The 20,046-nt window shown below is 35.1% G+C and overlaps 1 non-coding gene across 1 annotated transcript; it reads left to right on the top strand.

The window, feature by feature from the left end:
* Positions 1-19,160: 19,160 nt before the first annotated feature.
* On the top strand, positions 19,161-19,262 carry LOC112206688 (U6 spliceosomal RNA). Its single transcript, XR_002941120.1, has one exon. It is a non-coding gene; the product is annotated as a U6 spliceosomal RNA (small nuclear RNA).
* Positions 19,263-20,046: the final 784 nt, after the last annotated feature.

The following is a 20,046-nucleotide window of genomic DNA, read 5'->3' as shown; positions in this document are numbered from 1 at the left end:
TGGTTCCTTCCAAAGACTTTCAGGAAGAATCTGTTTCCTTTTCTTTTCCAGCTTCTAGAGGTCACCTGCATTCTTCAGGTCTTTACGTCCTTCTCCATCTTCACACACTTCACTCCAATCTCTGCTTCCATCATCCCATCTCCTCTGAACTTCACTCTTTTAAAGACCCTGGTGATTATACTGGGCCTTCTGTGCAATCCAGGATAATCTTCTTGTCTCAAGATTCTTAATATAATCACATTAGCAAAGTCTCTCTTGCTCTGTAAAATTATTAAGACATGGACATCTTTGGGAGGCTACTGTTTTGTCTACCACAGTGAGGTAACCATGATTTTCAGGTTGGTGCATAGCCCGATGAAATAAAGACTACATTTGACAGTCTATTGTATAGCTACGTGTGACTATGTGACTAACTTCTGGCTAATAAAATATAAACTGAGGTGTTCTGTAAAAATTTCAGGAAGTGTGCCTTAAAATAAAAGGGGCATGCCCTTCTGCCTTCTTCCATCCTGATGGCTGAAATGCAGATGCAATGGCTGGAACTTCAGCAGCTATCTTGGATTAAGAGTTAACCTTTGCAGTGGAAACCATATATAACAGAACAAGATGAAAGGAATTTCAGTGTCTTTTGAACACCAAAACGAGCCTGAAATTATCTCTCTGCTTCATGAATTTGAGGAAGAAATACAATTCTGTCTTGTTTAAATCACCACTATTTGGATTTTTCTATTACTTGTAATCTGATTTAATGTTAACACAAATATATTTTGCATTACATATTAACTTTCATATTTTGTACACACAGAGGCGATATATTTCATTAGCTCTGTATATATAAAATATTTTTTCATAAGTAGAAGGATTTTCATCATAATGACAGTTAAACTGTAAATAACTTCAAGGGGATATGTTTATAAGCAAGGAACCAAAAGGAAGTCTCTAGATAAAGTTGAATTTAGGAAAGTTAAACATAAATTTATATCATTGGTTCATTTCCTGTCACTACGTTGACCAAAGAAAAATCCCAACAAATGTATAATTTCAAAGGATTGATCTAAAAGTTAGCAGCAAATATTGACCAAAGAAAAATGTCAGTTCAGAAAGACTACTCTAGGAGGCTTTGCATAGATCTTCTGTCTCCTTGATGAAATCAGCTTAATTCATCTTTTTAATCCATGTGCTTTAAAAAATGCTAAAATTTAAAAATTTACAGAGGAAACACACACCTGAAGTGAGCTATATTTTATCTTATTAATATCCTGATAGCAGGATAGTAAATATATATTGCCTGTAGCCTTTTACAGTTCATGAGCTCATAAAAAGAAAATTTTTATATTTTAGGTTAACTTAGTACATATGCATTTTCAAATAGACCTTCTCAAGGCAATTATTTCTATATTCCTATATTATACATATACATACACACAATCATTTCACTGAAACATGTATTGTTCCCAAATTAAATACATGTGCATAATGAAATTCTTTCTGCTTTACATTTTTCCCAGCCCCATTCATTCTAGCTCTGTTGCATCACTGAAGAAGGAGAACAGCTGGTTACCATCTTCTTAATAATGTTTAATTGTATAACTATATAACACATAATATATTACATATGCTAGATGATGAGTTAGTGGGTGCAGCGCACCAGCATGGCACATGTATACATATGTAACTAACCTGCACATTGTGCACATGTACCCTAAAACTTAAAGTATAATAATAATAAAGAAAAAATAAAGAAAAAAAAACTTTAGGTTATTTAAAAATATAAAACAGCACTGTGGTAAGGAAAAAATATATTACATACATGTGAATACATAGACTTCTATTACTATATACATAGTAATATTACTTATGAAAAATGTACTTTTGTTTCCCTATAAATAAATTATTCAAATATTACATCAACATATTAAGAAATTTTAAGGGCAGATAATAGAAGAGATAATATTTAGGAGAATGAGTAATAAAATATTATAGTTAACCCATAGAATCAAACTTAGAGTAAAAATGGCCATAAGCACAAGAAAAAAATTACATATTAACAGATCAATTTGTATAACCCCCAATATTTGACTATGTCACATCTAATTAGATTATACCAGGAAAAACAGAATTACGAATGAATAATGGACCTTATACTGACTGCCTCCGACTTGCGTAGAAATGATGCTCTGAAAGCTTAACTGTAAGGTGGTTGTCAGAAACTCAGAGCATATTTTTCTTGTTCCTCCCTAACATTGTATCATAAAATATTTCAAGCTTTCAATAAAGTTGAAGGAATTTTACAATAAATAAGTGTATCCCACCACACCTAGCTTCTCTCACTAACATTTTATTACTGTATAATAGCTACAACATATATCTCAAAATAATTAATTACATTTCTTTCTCATAGCAGAATGCTGTTTTAGGTCACATAAATCGAATTAAGCTTACAGGCTGTCACTAACTTACATTAAGTTGTTTAACCTTTCCCAAGACATGGTTTAAGTAGTGGTGCTGCATCTGTGTAATTAAAAACTGAGAAAACACAGCAAATAGGAGAAATAAACCACCATTGTATTATCACCAAATGCAACCACTATAAATGCTTAAAAATTTTTTTAATACATATTTTTTAAATTTTTGTGGGTACAGAGTAGATGTATATGTTTATAGGGTACATGAGATGTTTGATACAGGTATGGAATGTGAAATAAGCACATCATGGAAAATGGTAATAATAGCATTGGGGTAATAATGCATCCCACAAGCATTTATTCTTTGAGTTAAGAACAATCCAATTTTAGTCTTTAAGTTATTATAAAATGTAAAATTAAGTCGTAATTGACTATCGTCAACCTATTATGCTATCAAATAGTAGGCCTTATTCATTCTTTCTAAGTACTTCTTTTCTGTAGCTATTAACTATACCAACCCCCAGTAGCTTTGCCACCCTTTGGTAACCATCCTTCTACTCTCTATGTCCATGAATTCAATTGCTTTTTTAGATCCCATAAATAAGTGAGAACATGCAATGTTTGTCTTTCTATGCCTGGCTTTTTTTACTTAACATAATGATCTCCAGTTCCATCCATGTTATTGTTGCAAATGACTGGATCTCATTCTTTTTTATGGCTAAATAGTACTCCACTGTGTATATGTACCACATTTTTTTTATCCATGTATCGGTTGATGGACACTTAGGTTGCCTCCAAATCTTAGCTATTGTAAACAGTGCTGCAACAAATGTAGGAGTACAGTGTCTCTTCGATATACTGATTCCCTTTCTTTTGGGTATATACCCAGCAGTGGGATTGCTGAATTATATGGTAGCTCAATTTTTAGATTTGTTGAGGAACCTCCAAACTCTTCTCAATAGTGGTTGTACTAAATTACATTCTCACCAACAGTGTACAAAGGTTTTCTTTCCTCCACATCCTCACAACTATTTGTTATTACCTTTTGGATATAAGCGTTTGTTATTACCTTTTGGATACAGGCATTTGTTATTGCCTTTTGGATATAAGCGTTTGTTATTGTCTTTTGGATATAAGCATTTGTTATTGCCTTTTGGATACAAGCGTTTGTTATTGCCTTTTGGATATAAGCGTTTGTTATTGCCTTTTGAATATAAGCATTTGTTATTACCTTTTGGATACAGGCATTTGTTACTGCCTTTTGGATATAAGCGTTTGTTATTGCCTTTTGGATATAAGCGTTTGTTATTGCCTTTTGGATATTAGCGTTTGTTATTGCCTTTTGGATATTAGCGTTTGTTATTGCCTTTTGGATATAAGCGTTTGTTATTACCTTTTGGATATTAGCATTTGTTATTGCCTTTTGGATATAAGCGTTTGTTGTTGCCTTTTGGATATAAGCGTTTGTTATTGCCTTTTGGATATTAGCGTTTGTTATTGCCTTTTGGATATAAGCGTTTGTTATTACCTTTTGGATATTAGCGTTTGTTATTGCCTTTTGGATATAAGCGTTTGTTGTTGCCTTTTGGATATTAGCGTTTGTTATTGCCTTTTGGATATAAGCGTTTGTTGTTGCCTTTTGGATATAAGCGTTTGTTATTACCTTTTGGATATTAGCATTTGTTATTGCCTTTTGGATATAAGCGTTTGTTGTTGCCTTTTGGATATAAGCGTTTGTTATTACCTTTTGGATATTAGCATTTGTTATTACCTTTTGGATATAAGCGTTTGTTATTACCTTTTGGATATTAGCGTTTGTTATTGCCTTTTGGATATAAGCGTTTGTTATTGCCTTTTGGATATTAGCGTTTGTTATTGCCTTTTGGATATAAGCTTTTGTTATTACCTTTTGGATATTAGCGTTTGTTATTGCCTTTTGGATATAAGCGTTTGTTATTACCTTTTGGATATTAGCGTTTGTTATTGCCTTTTGGATATAAGCGTTTGTTATTGCCTTTTGGATATAAGCGTTTGTTATTGCCTTTTGGATATTAGCATTTGTTATTGCCTTTTGGATATTAGCCATATTAACGGGGTGAGATAATGTCTCATTGTAGTACTGATTTGCATTTCTCTGATTATCAGTGATGTTGAGCACCTTTTCATACACCTGTTTGCCATTTGTATGTCTTCTTTTGAGAAATGTCTGTTCAAATTTTTTGTCCACTTTTTGATTGAATTTTTAGATTTTTTCCTATAGAGTTGTTTGAGCTCCTTATATGTTCTGGTCATTAATCCTTTGCTAGATGGGCAACTTGCAAATATTTTATCCCACTCTGTAGGTTGTCTCTTCAGTTTGTTGATTGTTTTCTTTGCTGTGCAAAAGCTTTTAAACTTGATGTAATCCTATTTGTCCATTTTTGCTTTGGTTGTCTGTGTTTGTGGGGTATTGCTCAAGAAATCTTTGCCCAGACCAATGCCCTGGAGATTTTCCCCAATGTTTTCTTGTAGTAGTTTCATAGATTGAGGTTTTAGATTTGAGTCTTTATCAACATATTTTTGTTTTGCTTGTCTAAGGTCTTGTGGATGTTTTCTATAATAGTAATTATCCCATATTTAGCAATTTCCATAAAATTACATAACTTTTCTTGCCATTTTAAATGAGTAATTAATATATACCTCTATAGCAAATTGAATATGTGTTCCAAAATTTACTTGTCATTACTGAACCATTTATTAATACTTTTAATGAAACATTTAGGACATTTTCATTCTGTGCTATCATAAAAATTCTGTAATTAACTTATCCTGGGCTTCAATTTTTCTCCCTTATCTGTTTTCCTTAGATTCTCCGAAGTGGAATTACTGTGTAAGTGGGAAAACAATTTTCATTTTTATTTGCCTAATTCTTAATATGTATTAGGAACACTCTACTTCTTATCTATTAATAAGCATCCACTTTTGGTACCTAAGGATGGGAAAGAGTAATGACATCTTCCTTTCTGACATTTAAGATTTGCCTCTTTTTCAGTACAATAAGATTTCTCTATTTTATACTCCTTTACAGTAGGAGGCCTAATAATCCAAAAATATAATAAGTTTTTGAGGTATACAGTGAAAAATATCTGGAGGGAGTATCTGTTGCTACAGATAGAGATAAAAGATAGAAATATAACCATTATCTGTACTGGAGATCTATCCATATATCACAAGAGAAAAATTAGCTCACCTCTGCTGAACTCTAATGTTATAAGTATCTGACTTAGAGTCTACTCACAAGCTATTAAAATTATGAAAAATATATATGCAAAATTGAAAGTAATTTATGGCAGCTTTAAGTTTATGCTACAGTGTGAGAGTTGCATTAAGAGTGAAAAGACGAGTGAATTAAAAAGGATATGAAATAAATTATTGGATGAGAAGTGAAAAACAAGTATCTGGCATATTCAGTGCTGGAGAAAGCAGTACATTAACAGCCAAAGGCAGAGAAATATTGCAATCTGTTTGAGGTTATACATTCCAGGACTGATACACCATTACATTCTTTGTCTTTGATTCTATAACAATCTGTACCTGTGATTAAAATCTGTGTTTTCGCACAATGGAAGATTTCTCCTAACTCATTAATAAAAAACATTGTGAATCCTGGGCACCCTTATTCAATTGCAAAGTCATAAAACAACTTTTGAAAATTCTTTGAGTGACTACCATCAGAGAAATCATAAGCTTATTTTATACATGGCTCACCGGAAAAATCTCCCCCCATTCCAACACCACAAATGCGGGCTCAGTATAGCATATTACATCATAAAATATTACATTAAATCCTGGCCACTACACTGCCTATATACATCTACCCCCAGGCCCAAGGCACATCATTAGAATTCAACCATCACTACCTAAAATCTAAATGTATTTTTTAAACATTTTATGACTACATCACATTGAAGGGCTGTTAATCCCCCGCTCTATGTGCTGTTTCCGCATTCTTAATGGAAATTCTAATCGATTACTTAATCTTGCTATGCTTTTGCTAAGTGTATTAATATGCTTAGGATGTTAAACTGAAGGGTCCCTTCTTATCTGCTGAAACATTATACTTTCACCAGGTTGACAGATTAATTTCCAAGAAAAAACCATTAGCAATAGTCTCCTCCCTGCTATTAACATGACGTATGAAATGAAAATAATTTGAAACAGCTGGATGAAGACTTCCCAGGGTAATACTTAGGGACTATGCTCAGTGTAACATGAATCCATGTTATTATGTAGGAGTAAGATTTGCTATAAAGTTTAAGGTTTGATGTAACTTTTGGAGAATTATCTCATACCACTAGGATGGAATGCATAGCATTTGAGAGGAGTTGCAGTTCTCTACTGATCTTAGCCAAGCACTGAAAAAAGAGACTAGAAACTGAGAAGTGACTAAAAGGATAACAAAAAGATATTTGCTACACTTTAGCTATAATTGCCTTTTTCTACAAATATTTGTCACTTTGCTAAACTCAATTATATTTTAGTTTTTTTCTATTTAGAAATTGCTAAGCACGCTAGTTTACAACAAAGCAATATCAGAAATTCATTTTTAATACTTAAATTATTACAAACCAATTTTATTCTTTAAAGAGAAGCACTGAATTCTTAAACCTTAGAGCTGCACACTAAAATATTTACAGATTAATTGATAGGATGTTTAATATTTGCTTTCAAATTACCCAGCAGGGCTGGGGGATTGAGTAAAGTAGAGATGAAGTCCAATCAGCCACGTGTTGATAATTGTGGAAACTGGGGGATGAGTATATGAGTGTTTTTATATTTTTGTATCTCACGTATTAATCACCTATAAAATAACGGTCTTAATAAATTCTTTTAAAGGTAGGACCTCTATAGCATTTTTTAAAAATCACCTGCTATGTAGATAGAACATGTCCTCCTCAAGTCCATATGTTGAAACCTAATCCCCAGTGGGAGGGCATTAGGAGGTAGGGCTTTAGGGAGGTGATTATATTCTGAGGGTGGAGCCCTCATGACTGGGATTAGTGCCCTAATAAAGGGGCCCCAGAAAGCTCCTATAAGAGCTTTCACAGAGGTCCCACCTACGAACCAGGAAAAAGGCCCTCACCAAACACCAACTCAACCAATGCGTTGATCTCACCCTGCTCTTTAGTCACTCAGGAGAAATGACTAAAAGGATAATAAAAAGATATTTGTGGCACTGCAAACATAATTGCCTTTTTCTACAAATCTTTATCATCTTGCTGAAATCAATTTTAATTTATTTAGAAATTGCCAAGCACACTAGCTTACATCAAAGCAGTATTAGAACTTCATTTCCTAATACTTAATTGCAAACCAATGTGACTCTTTAAAAGGAAGCACTGAATTCTTAAACCTTAGCACTGCATGCTGAAACATTTCAAACACCAACCCTGTCAATGCCTCGATCTTAAACGTCCAGTCTCCAGAACAGTGAGTAATAAAAACTGTTGTTTATGAGCCATCCAGTTTATGGCATTTTGTTATAGAAGCCCAAACATAGACACTGCCTCTAAAAATAAATATATGTGGAGAGACAGAAACAAAGAAAAGAATATCCAAAAAGCTAGACTTTGTTTCCTAATACATGCAAAAGACAAGAAAGGGCTAGCTGCAGAAAACAACATCCAAGACAGAAAAGGAAAACCAAAAATGTCCATGTCAACCACAGGAAACTAGAGATCAATGGTAATTTTTTTTTTTTAGACGGAGTCTCGCTCTGTCGCCCAGGCTGGAGTGTAGTGGCGCAATCTCCGCTCACTGCAAGCTCCGCCTCCCGGGTTCACGCCATTCTCCTGCCTCAGCCTCCCGAGTAGCTGGGACTACAGGGGCCCGCTACCACGCCCGGCTAATTTTTTGTATTTTTAGTAGAGACGGGGTTTCACCGTGTTAGCCAGGATGGTCTCGATCTCCTGACCTCGTGATCCGCCCGCCTCGGCCTCCCAAAGTGCTGGGATTACAGGCGTGAGCCACCGCGCCCGGCCGGTAAAATTTTAGTAGTTGAAACTTTAGAAATTCTCTATTCTGATTCCTTCTAAGCAAACTGCATTCAAGAATTATAAAGTGACTTGTACTCCAAATAGTCAGTGGTTTGTTTCTTGATCAACAAAAAGTTATCAAGCACACATTATTGAGCCAACCACAATAGTAGATGCTGAAGATATCAAGGTGATAAAAATAAAATAATCGCTTCTTCTAAGGAAGACAGATGATCAAAAAATTAGAGTATATAGATGAAATAACGCTGTAGAGTTATGAATAATACTTGGGGAGGAGAGACAAGAAAAACCTAATTCTTTATGGCAAGATTATTGCAAATTTATGACAGGGCTGGGAATACAACACATGATTTCTTACCCGAGTTTGAGGTTGTCTTTGTCAGAAACCACTTGGTTTGGAAAGAAAAAAATCCTACACAAACTAAATTTTAAAAAACATATAAGAATACAAGGAACAAAATTGCAGAAATTATAGGAACAATTGCAGAAAATATAGGAAGACTATTGCAAAGAATGAGAAAATGTAAGATTTTGTGAGACAGCAACTCTAGAACCTCACCCCAAATTTGTGAGCCATACTGACATTAAGTGCTCATCCATAAATAATTACTGTGGGAGAGGGGAGTGAGGCTGTTGGTGCTAAACGCTGGTCCTTTCAGACTCTGGGTGAGGTGTTTTCTCACAGAAGCAAGCTCTGAATGGTAACCGTCTCTTGGTGAAGGGCTGTTTCCAAGGCTTTCTTTATAAATGTGTTATGGGAATTAATAAAACCCTAACATAAAGCGCTCTGAAACTGCTAAAAATGAAAACTCTCCAGTAATATTGTTACGTCATGTTAAAATAACGTTGTCTTTTGAAAAAAGTTCAAATAATAAAGCACTATCATTTAAGAGAGATGTAATGTTCACTGTTTTGCCAAAAGGAGGTTGGTGCATACTGTTGGTTGATAAAGTTACACAAAACAAAAACAAAAGCAATAACAACAACACAAAAATAGGAGTAAGTTTTGACTCATCTTAATGAAATCTCCTCAACCCCATTCTTTAGTATTAATAATTAGAATTTAGTTATATAAAGATACAAATGCTATGTTATACTTAATCTTTCTTAAACCTACAGAATTATATGATGTTATATTCTAAAAAGACAGTGGTTTTCAAAACAGACCAAAAAAAGTTAGTTTTGCCTATACACTGATTTCAACTAACTAGAGCTTGAGAACAAACAAGAGTTTTAAAAAAAGAGTATTTAAAATCAAATATACTTCATTTTATTTCCCAGGAGCAGTTTGGTTGACACTTCCCTAATACTTCAGGCTATGAAACATATATTTTAAAATATTTTGCAGCAATAATGAGACCACAGGAGGAATTATGTGCACAAGAAATAATCTCAGCCTGACAGAAAGGGAATTAGGAAGAATTCCATCTTGGGGAACAGATAACCCTGAAACATTGTTTTGCTGATAAGAGTATGAGAATGAAGAGATTTCACATGTCTTTTTCTCATTTATTTTTCATTTTCATTTCTCATTCATTCATTTGGACAATTAGTAGTAATGGCATTTAAGTAGTAATAAGCAATTAAGGCAAGACAAACTGTGTCACAAAAAGGACATTATAAAATAAGAACACCAATAAGATATTTGAGGTAAGTTAAGTCATTATCCAGACATGTCATGCTACAAAAGTTTCAGAAAGTTGTCCATGCAATTCATGAAATGAAATTCTGGGAATAAGAGAAATGTAAGAACCTGACTTACAAACTCTATGCTAAAAATGAACCAAAAAGATCAAATAGAAGCTAGAAGAGAAAGGGAAACTCCTTCAATCCTGGATTTAGGAAAGTATAATATTAAAACCACATGTCGCAAACTTAAAAAAAAATTATCAGATACAACACAATTTGAATCCAACTGACAAAACATAAGCTGCAACACAACTCCTTTTCGCAAGAACGTACTTTAATTTTATGGTAAATAAGTAGAGATAATTTTATCAAATTCCGCTAATACCCCTCACAAACTCGGAGGAATAAAACAAGAATGTTACATAGGACCTGGGAGAGACAGTCATCCAGCCTTCCCACCAACCTTCCAAGGGTTTGGCAGGTGTGGAGGGGGTACACATCTTTCAGACTGCACTGAGGGATGCTCAAGTAACTGCTAAGACATTATTCTTGGGTCAGTCTGTTAGGATGTTTGTGGAAGGGCTTAGCATTAGCACTGAGTAAAGAGAATCCACTCTCTCCAATGTAGCCAGATATCATCCAATTTGTTGAGGACCTAACTAGAACAAAAGGCAGAAGATGGGTGAATTCTCTCTCTATTTTTTCTTTCTTTCTCTCTCTGTCACTCCTTGAACTAGGACATATATCTTCTCCTAAACTCCGACATTGAATCTCCTGGTTTTTGGGAATTCAGACTCCAGGATTTACACCAGCATCCACTTCTCTCCACCTGGTTGTCAGGCCTTCATACTGTAACTGGGATTTAGACCATCTGCTCCCCTGGTTCTTGGCCTTTTGGTGTGAGATTGAATTATACCACTGCTTTCCTGGTCTCCAGCTTGCAAACAAAAGTTTTGGAGATTTCTTGGACTATGCAATCACAGGAACCAATTCCCATAATAAATCTCTCGATATATGTATCTCCTATTTGTTTGTTTCTTTGGAGAATTCTAATATACCCCATGCCTGGTCCCATAGCTCTGTTCCCCTTATCAACTACTTATTGCAGATACTTCTCAATAGATATGACCTATTTCTTATGCCTTATGTTTTATGTCTGCCTCACCATGTGATAAAAAGAAATATTTACAGTGGCAACCAGGTATTGAATTAATTTTTAAAGGTAAAAATTTTAAATGATTATAATATAAAATGCCAACATTCACATAACTGAATGACATATGCTATATAAAAGTCAGTTGGTAAATAATAATTTTAATTAAACGAACTGAGGCACAAATTTTAAAGCATGTTAACAAAATTTATGACATTGAAGGAAGGAGGGGAAGATAAGAGGAAATATAAGTGTGCTAATTATCTAGAATTCCGTAGAGGAAATTAATACTATCTTACTTCTGACATTAATAGGTTGCAAAATATAAATTTAAGCATGTAATTTAAAGCTATAGAAATAGCTGCTTTTAGAACAATGCCGTCAAAAAGCTGTGTACCTTCCATTAGTAGATGACATGAACAATCCCACATCTGTAGTAAAAGGTTGTATTCCTGTTGTGCCTGGGTTAGCTAAAAGATAAGGACAGGTTATTTTTACCCTCCAACCCCACTATCATGGGAAAAACCTGTAATACATAGAGGGAACAATATTTAAATTTCAGGTATATTTATTAATTTGACGGAAGTGGTGAGAAAATAGGGTCATGTTAACCATAACAAGAATTAATATAGCTCACAAATCAATATATCTATATGAAAGGGATGGCATGTGAAATATTTACTTGTGCCAGTAACTCAGAATGAGGAATATTAAGGGTTATTTTCTGTCTGCTTGTTACTGCATTTCCCCACCAAAACATAAATATAGACCTTACTTACTGACAAAAATAAAAACACTAAATCCTTAGATAATATAGTTTCAAAGGATTTCAAAGATAAATGTTCTCAAAGTTTTCCCAATTACTTAAATATCAACTTTCAAAGCAGCAGTTCTTTTCCATTTCCATAGTAAGCTAAAAGAGAAAAAAGCAACCACAGATTAAGAGTGGAGAATTCAAGCAAAATGGCCATCAAAGAGTCCCCTTTCTCCAGGGAAGCTGACTGACTTAGTAGACTTGTTGTGCTCAGTCATTGGCTGGGAGCAACACACAGGAAGTGTGGCCTCATCCTAAACATGGCAACACATTTTGCGTGCCTTTGTTAGCTCTGCTTTCTATAAATGGAGACCTGTGAATCCATGACCACCACAACATTCTTCTGAAGGCTTTTGGAAATAAGAAAGTCTCATTAATAACAATTTAGGCTGGTATTTACAAAAGCTCTCTTGTTAGGAAATTATTTTAAAATAAGAGTTCTCTCTCTCTCTCTCCCCTGCCCCATCCCCATACGCTGACATACACTGCTCTGAGATGATATCAAACACTGAAAAATTAACCCCCAAGGAAGAGAAGAAAGAAGAGTGAATGTCTTTCTATAACTTTATCATCCCTAAAAGAATTATACTAATAAAAATATGTAGATTGCTTGCCCTTACCCTGAGGCTGTTTGAATCTAAAGGGGAAATTGACCTAATATATTTTCCGGATTTATTACATATGTTATCTCGTACCTCTTCATAGCATTATTCTATATATGTATAATTATCTCTATTTTCAGAAATGAGGAAATTGAAGCTCCAAAGAATTGTAAATTGGTTTAACATAATCATTAGCTTTTGAATTGAGGTCTGGCAGCCTTTAAATGTATTCCACTGTATTCCTTTGAAATCTTCCAAACAATTTTGGACTTAGAAAAAATTACACAGCAAATTAAAAAAGGAAGTGATATCCCAGAACTTAAAGTAAGATAAAAATGTTTCTACCAAAGGAAGTAAAATGTACTCAGCAATACAACTTAAATTTCTAAAAGACACATAAGGAAAAAAATCAGATAATTCTTTTGTTATAAAAATTCTGAGAGAATATGAAAATAAATTTATTATATAACCTATAAAACGAAGAGATGAAATGTACTATTCAGCAATTTATCAATGTTATTTATGAATCTTTATTAATCTATGTATGTAAGATGAGAGTAATAAAATACTCACACCATAGAGCTGATTGAATTAATACGTGTGCAGTGACTTGCGATGGACTAGCCAGAGTTAGGCAGACTTCACAGGCTGAGGGCACAGTCCTTCACAAGACCTCTCACTCACCTCAGAAACTAGCCACAAGCTTATGAGTTCCAAGGCCACCAGCACTTCTGACCAACAAGCTAAATACTCAGGGGTTCCTACTCTCTCTTCATGCTCAATCATTTAATAGACTGACAGTGACAGAGAATTCAGGAAAGTCCTATACATATAATTACAGTGTTACTATAGCACAAATAATACAAATCAGGATCAGCAAAAAGAGGTGCATAGGGTGAAGCCTGAGAAGGTCCCAAATGTGTATCTTCTGATGTCCTCTCTCCCTGCAGAGTCAGGACACATCACCTTTCAATCATTGTTGTGTAACAATACACATTGTTACCCAAGGAAACTCATATGAGCTTCAGTGTCTAAGTTTTTATTGGAGTTCTATTTTGTGGGCATGATATATTGAATTACTGGCCATGTGATTGAACTTAATCTCCAGTTCCTACTCCCCTCCCTGGAGGTCAGCCTAATATCACATGGTTCGAAGTTCCAACCCTCTAAAAACATGGTTAGTCTCTCTGGATTGGTCAACACCATCCTGAGTCATCTTGTTAGCATAAACTATCTATGAGCTCACCATGAGTCACCTCATTGGCATAACCTATCAGAACATACTATGAATAGCAAAAACTCTCCTGTCACTCAGGGAATTCTAAGGCTTTAGAAGATAACTCCCGGGAACTGGGAAAAAAGGCCAGCCAAATTATTTATTACACAATAATATGCAAAGCACTTTAATTGTTGTCACTTAAATGACTGACATATATTATTGTTCTTGTTGTCCATATTCACAGGATACTAATTTAGAATAGAGTTAAAAGTAGGTCCATAATTTAACCGTTAGCCTCAGAGATAGCTGAGGATTTGGGTTAGCTTTTCTAGGATTTTTGTAGACTTGTTACATTTTTACTTACAAGTTGAGTTTCCGATCAGTGTTTCCCAGAACATTAGTGCCATGCCTAGTCTGCTCAAACAGAGTCTCTGCTCTTGAGTTCAGATTGACTTTTACAAGTCAAAATAGGTTTCAGCCTGGACTAAGTTTACTTAGCTTTAAGACAGGATACATGATAGGCCACATTGCATGAATGGCAACAACAAATCAGAGGAATTAAGAGACTTACTTCATTGATAGGATTTGGTATTCTTAAAATCTTTCTTGCATATTAATTAAAGGAGTCACAGGAGCAGACTAGACCCTAGATTATTGAGAATTCATCTGTTGTTACTACATTCCAGACCATACATTTGATCCTCATTGCTGAAATTGTTTACTGAGTAACAAGTATCAGTGAAATTCTACTGTACTGGAGAATGAGGGCCAGTCATGTGAATATGAGGAGAATGTTATGAGTCTTACAAGGTGTAAAAGCTGACAGGGCCACCAGAGCATGCAGCTTCCATGAATTGAGGTGGCTCATGCTCATCTTGTCTCATCTCCTGAGACTATGTCCATTTTAGCAATGAAGTAAGTCTCCTAATTCCTCTGATTCTTTGTTGCCATTCATGCCATGTGGCCTACCATGTATCCTGTCTTAAGGCTAGGTAAACTTAATCCAGGATGAAACCAATTTTGACTTGTGAAAGTAAATCTGAACCCAAGAGCAGAGATTTTGCTTGAGCAGACTAGGCATAACGCTTATGTTCTGAGAAACACTGTTTGGAAACTCATTTGTAATTAAAATGTGACAATTTTACAGAAATCCTGGAAAAGCAAACTCAATAATGCAGTGATTAGATGCTCTTAATGGTAAGAAACCCACTTCAAGTGAGTTTAAACATAGAAAGAAATGTGTTAACCCACATGATATTGTTTGGCTGTGTCCCCACCCAAATCTCATCTTGAATTGTAGTTCTCATAATCCCCACATGTTGCGGGAGGGACCAGGTAGAGAAAATTGAATCATGGGGGTGGTTTCCCCTGTCTTGTTCTTGTGATAGTGAATTAGTTCTCATGAGAGATGATGGTTTTATACAGGGCTTCCCCCTTTGCTGGGCCCTCATTCTTCTCCTTGCTGCCACCATGTGAAGAAGGACATGTTTGCTTCCCTTTCCACCATGACTGTAAGTTTCCTGAGGCTGCCCCAGCCCTGCAGAGCTGTGAGTTAATTAAACCTCTTTCCGTTATAAACTGCCCAGTCTTGGATGTGTCTTTATTAACAGCATAGAACAGACTAATACACCACACAAATGAAAAGTCTAGGAGTAGTGTAGACTTCAGATGGAATTCTATCCGGGTTCTGTCTCCATCCTCTGCTCTTCCTCCAAGGAGAATTTGTCCTTCATGTGCTTGCTGGGTTTGTCATGGGTGCAAAATTGCTGCAGTTTTTCTCAGTATAATGGCTTCTCACAAAACCAGCCAGAGAAAGAATAAACATGTTTTGATGTTTAAAAAATCAAAGGAAAGTCATGGTCTTTACTTTGCAGAAGCAACATAGATGCTGCCCAACCCTGAACCGATCGCCATTGTCAGAGGAATGTTAAGCACTAGTGGCTTAGACCCAGACTCCATGTCCACTGTTAAACCAAATATTGCTGCATGAGGAATAGGATTAACTTGCTGGTCTGGGTTTTGTTTATTTGTTTCAAGGGTGGAGATGAAAGTAGATATATAATAGCTTTTTCTTTCCTGCCCAAGTTTAGAAACAAGTGAAAAATAAAACACAGGGGATGGACCTATGGAGATGTAAGCCTTTTTACTGACTGGCTGGATAGGAAACATGGTTTAGCTCGTGGCCAAATGAATTTGCTCACATTTCAACTATAGATGTCTGGAGACCCTCATCGAGACAAAGCCTGTACCACTGAGTTTATTCCAAGCTGCGTTGCAGAGGGGAGAAAACCTAAGAAGAAGAAATGGGACTGACTGGAGAACACTTACTTTATTTTTCTACCTCATAATCAGATGTCATTCCTTTTCCTTAAGGAGGACTGAGTGAGAAGTGGGGAGCATTATTCCACCTGAGGTCCCTCCACAAGGAAAAATAAAGCCAAGAGCTGGAAAACATTTCACCTTCTTCGCCTACAATGATGATGATTAGTTTGGGTTAATAACAGCTTACTCCTCCAAAATCACATAGTTGGTAATCTGATGTCTTGTTAACAATGAGTACAGAAAAACTGATGCCAGGGAGTTCACTGGCTCTGTCCACTGCAGACAGTATAAAAATATATCATGACAGAGACTTCCTAAAAAACATGGCAGACATGTGCACCTCTGCTCCCTCCCCAAACCTGACTAAAATGACACTCAGATAGTTTAAAAAAACAAAATAATTAGCCTACAAGGACAAATAAGATGAGAAAACAAAAGCACTCTAATGAGACCAATAAAATTTTGAAAGCTGACTTATGGATAGAATAATAGTAACAGATAGGTAAGTGAATTCTTGGAAAGAAGCCAGGATAAATAAGTCCATTTGTGCCATAAAACTCCAGAAAGGCTCAGGAATTGAACGTAACCACTATCTCCAGAGGACAGGGAGTAGGGATGTGGGGAGGTGAAGGCATAAAACAGGAAGATTGCTTTAAAAAGTCTGAAACAAAAGTATTCGAACCCCAGCTTCCTTTTTTAGTCTGTGCAACAAAATTTTTTCAGCTTTGAGAGTTCTAGATAAGCTGTGCCATAGCATAGAGAAACCGCTGATTAAAAAAAGACAAGAAGCTGGATGGCAAAAAGGGAAATAAGTGAAAGTCTGACTGTTAGATCATGAGAACACTCCTCCAAACCCCAACCATACCCAGACACCTACATCAGGTAGGAAGTGTTGGGAAATCTGACCAACCCACAAGAAATGATGGGCATCCCTTTCTAACCACCCTTCAGGAAATGCAAGAAGTCAGTAGGCGTTGCCGCAGCAGACAGAGTTCCCATAAGCATTTTGGCTTAAGGCCATGAAATATTTGAGCAAACCTCTAACTTCATTGTAGCTACTTTGCCTTCTGCTTCATTGCAGATCTTTAAAAAATGGTATATGAGATTGAATAGAATGATAGGCTAATCTATTATGACCTAGCAAATTTAGCTCAAAAATCCCACAATTGTTCAATGGAAGGACATTCTCATGATAACTTGTCATGATAGTGTCTACCCTGAAGCAACTGTTAACATATACTGAAAGGAAATTTTATACCTACAGGAAAAGAAGATGCATATCATTTTCAAGAAATCGAGCTATTACATGTAATCAAATATATGAATGAGACAGGATAACAATACAACACTAAAAAAATAATAATAACACTCAGGCTGGGCTCAGTGGCTCATGCGGATAATCCCAGCACTTTGGTAAACTGAGGTGGGAGGATCGCTTGAGCTCAGGAGTTCAAGACCATCCTGGGCAACATGGCAAAACCCCATTTCTACAAAAAAAATTAGCTGGGCCTGGTGGTGAGAGCCTGTGGTCCGAACTACTTGGGGGACTGAGGTGGGAGGATCGCTTGAGCCCAGGAGGCGGACGTTGCAGTGAGCTGAGATCATACCACTTCACTCCAACCTGGGCGACAGGGTAAGACCTTGCCTTAAAAAAATAAAAAAATTAGGCCTTGTGCTGTGGCTCACATCTGTAATCCCAACACATTGGGAGGCTGAGACAGGTGGATCGCTTGAGGTCAGGAGTTTGAGACCAGCCTGGCCAACCTGATAAAACCCTGTCTACTAAAATAAATCAATAAATAAATAATAGGTGGGCATGGTGGGTTGGTACATGACTGTAATTCCAGCTACTCGGGAGGCTGAGGCATGAGAATCACTTGAACTGGGGAGGTGGGGGTGCAGTGAGCAGACATCTGCCACTGAACTCTAGCCTGGGTGACAGAGTGAGATGCTGTCTCAAAAAAATAAAAAAACATTTAAAAAGTATCTCATCACAATAGTAATTAAAGTGGCAATCTTGAAAACATAGATGAGAGATATAGGACATAGTTTACAAAAATTATAAAGCTTTATTGGAAAGAAATTTATTCTTTAATAAGTAGAAACACATAATCATGCTCCTGGATGGAAAAACAGTCATATATAATTTTGGACCTTCCCAAAGTAATATGAACGTTTAATAAAATCCCAACTAAAATTATAAGCTCTTTTTTGGACTATAGCCTTCAGGTGACAAATTTTATTTGGATAATTAATTAATAAAAAATATTTCAGCATAGTCTCAAACAAGGGAGAAACTAGGCTTAGCAAATATTAAAATATATGCTGAACAATCAATAGATGAAAGAGTATGGTACAAAAATCAACATATTACATCATATTGAAAAGTAGAAAAAACTAAAAACTGACCCATACATCAAAATAAAATGTTTTTAATTAATATATGCATAGATAATTGTTTTCCCAGTTTAAAAAAAATCTATGCAGACTACTCAAACTAATAATATCCCATCCCTAAATACACTCTAAAAGTGCAATATATCATGATACAAAGCATTAATAATATCCAGAATGCCTCAAATAGAATAAAACTGGACATTTAGCCTATTGTGGCAGTGCTAAGTAGTAGTCAATAACCTTTGAACTATCTAAGAGAAAGAGGTATCTGCTTCCCTCAAAACAAATGAGACTATAAAATTTTGAAATTTCTGAATTTTAGCCATAAATAAAAATTGAAAAAAGCTAAAAAACATCTAGAGCAAAATGTAATAGGAAAAGTTTAAAATGTAATTATAATTATTTTACAAATAAAACTCCAGATTCAAATGGGCAAACTCAAGAGCAAACAACTCACTAAATAAAGAATATCATTTTAATAAACACACATTAAAAATGTTTAACCTCAATTGTATCTCAAATACTAACTGTAAACTCAGTCATATAATTGCTTACTGAAAGAGTAAAATTAAATTAAATGATGCATGCTTTGGCAGAAAATATCTTAAAATTGGCACAATCCAGAGAAAATAAACATGTCCTCTTTTAAGGATGACACAGAAAATCATGAAGCATTTCATTAAAAACAAAAAAGCACTAAAAAGAGGAACACGAGTCTCAGTTAATGAAAAAAAGCTAAAATCATAATAAAGTAATTCACCAAAGCATGAAGTAATTTGGCAGTTACTGTAACTGCAAAAAGAATTCCCATGATTAATTCAAATCAATGCAACAAACATTTAATGTTTACTTAGTATGTGTTAGTCCTTGTTCTAATGTTATAGAGAAGTAAATAAATACAACAGTAATAAATACACTCTCCTAGTTCTCCAGGAGGCTATGATCTTCTTTGAGTCTGGAAGTGGGACAGTAAAATACAAAGACTAAAGAAAGTATAATTAAATGTAATGCATAATAGTGCAGTACAACCAAAACTGATATACATACTATATTATGAGATAGAAATTGTTTTAAACTCTTTTTTGAAAAACTTTGGCATTTCATATTATGAGCCGTAAATATTTCCAAACCATTTATTCAGTAATTCTATTTCTGGAAATGCAGTCCAAGAAAATACATTCAAAAGGAGAAAAGATCACAATGCAAGGTTGTTTAGGCAGTACAAAACTGGAGAGTGTTTCTTGGAAAATTGATTATATTTAATAATAATTATGAAGACCCTAGCAACCAAGGGGAAAATTTTAAGACATATTTAAAAAATGAGATGTGTAAGTTTAGTATTCTGATAAATATGTTTAAAAGTATCCATTTGGAAAAAATCTGGAAGCAAATAACATAGTAGAGACACATATGCCAGGATTCAGGGTAGCTTTCATTTATATTCAACATTTTATTGCTTGCCAAAAATAT

Source organism: Pan troglodytes, chromosome 22 (assembly GCF_028858775.2).
Source record: "Pan troglodytes isolate AG18354 chromosome 22, NHGRI_mPanTro3-v2.0_pri, whole genome shotgun sequence".
In the NCBI taxonomy this organism is placed as follows: domain Eukaryota; kingdom Metazoa; phylum Chordata; class Mammalia; order Primates; family Hominidae; genus Pan; species Pan troglodytes.
This window is presented reverse-complemented; position numbering and strand designations above follow the sequence as displayed.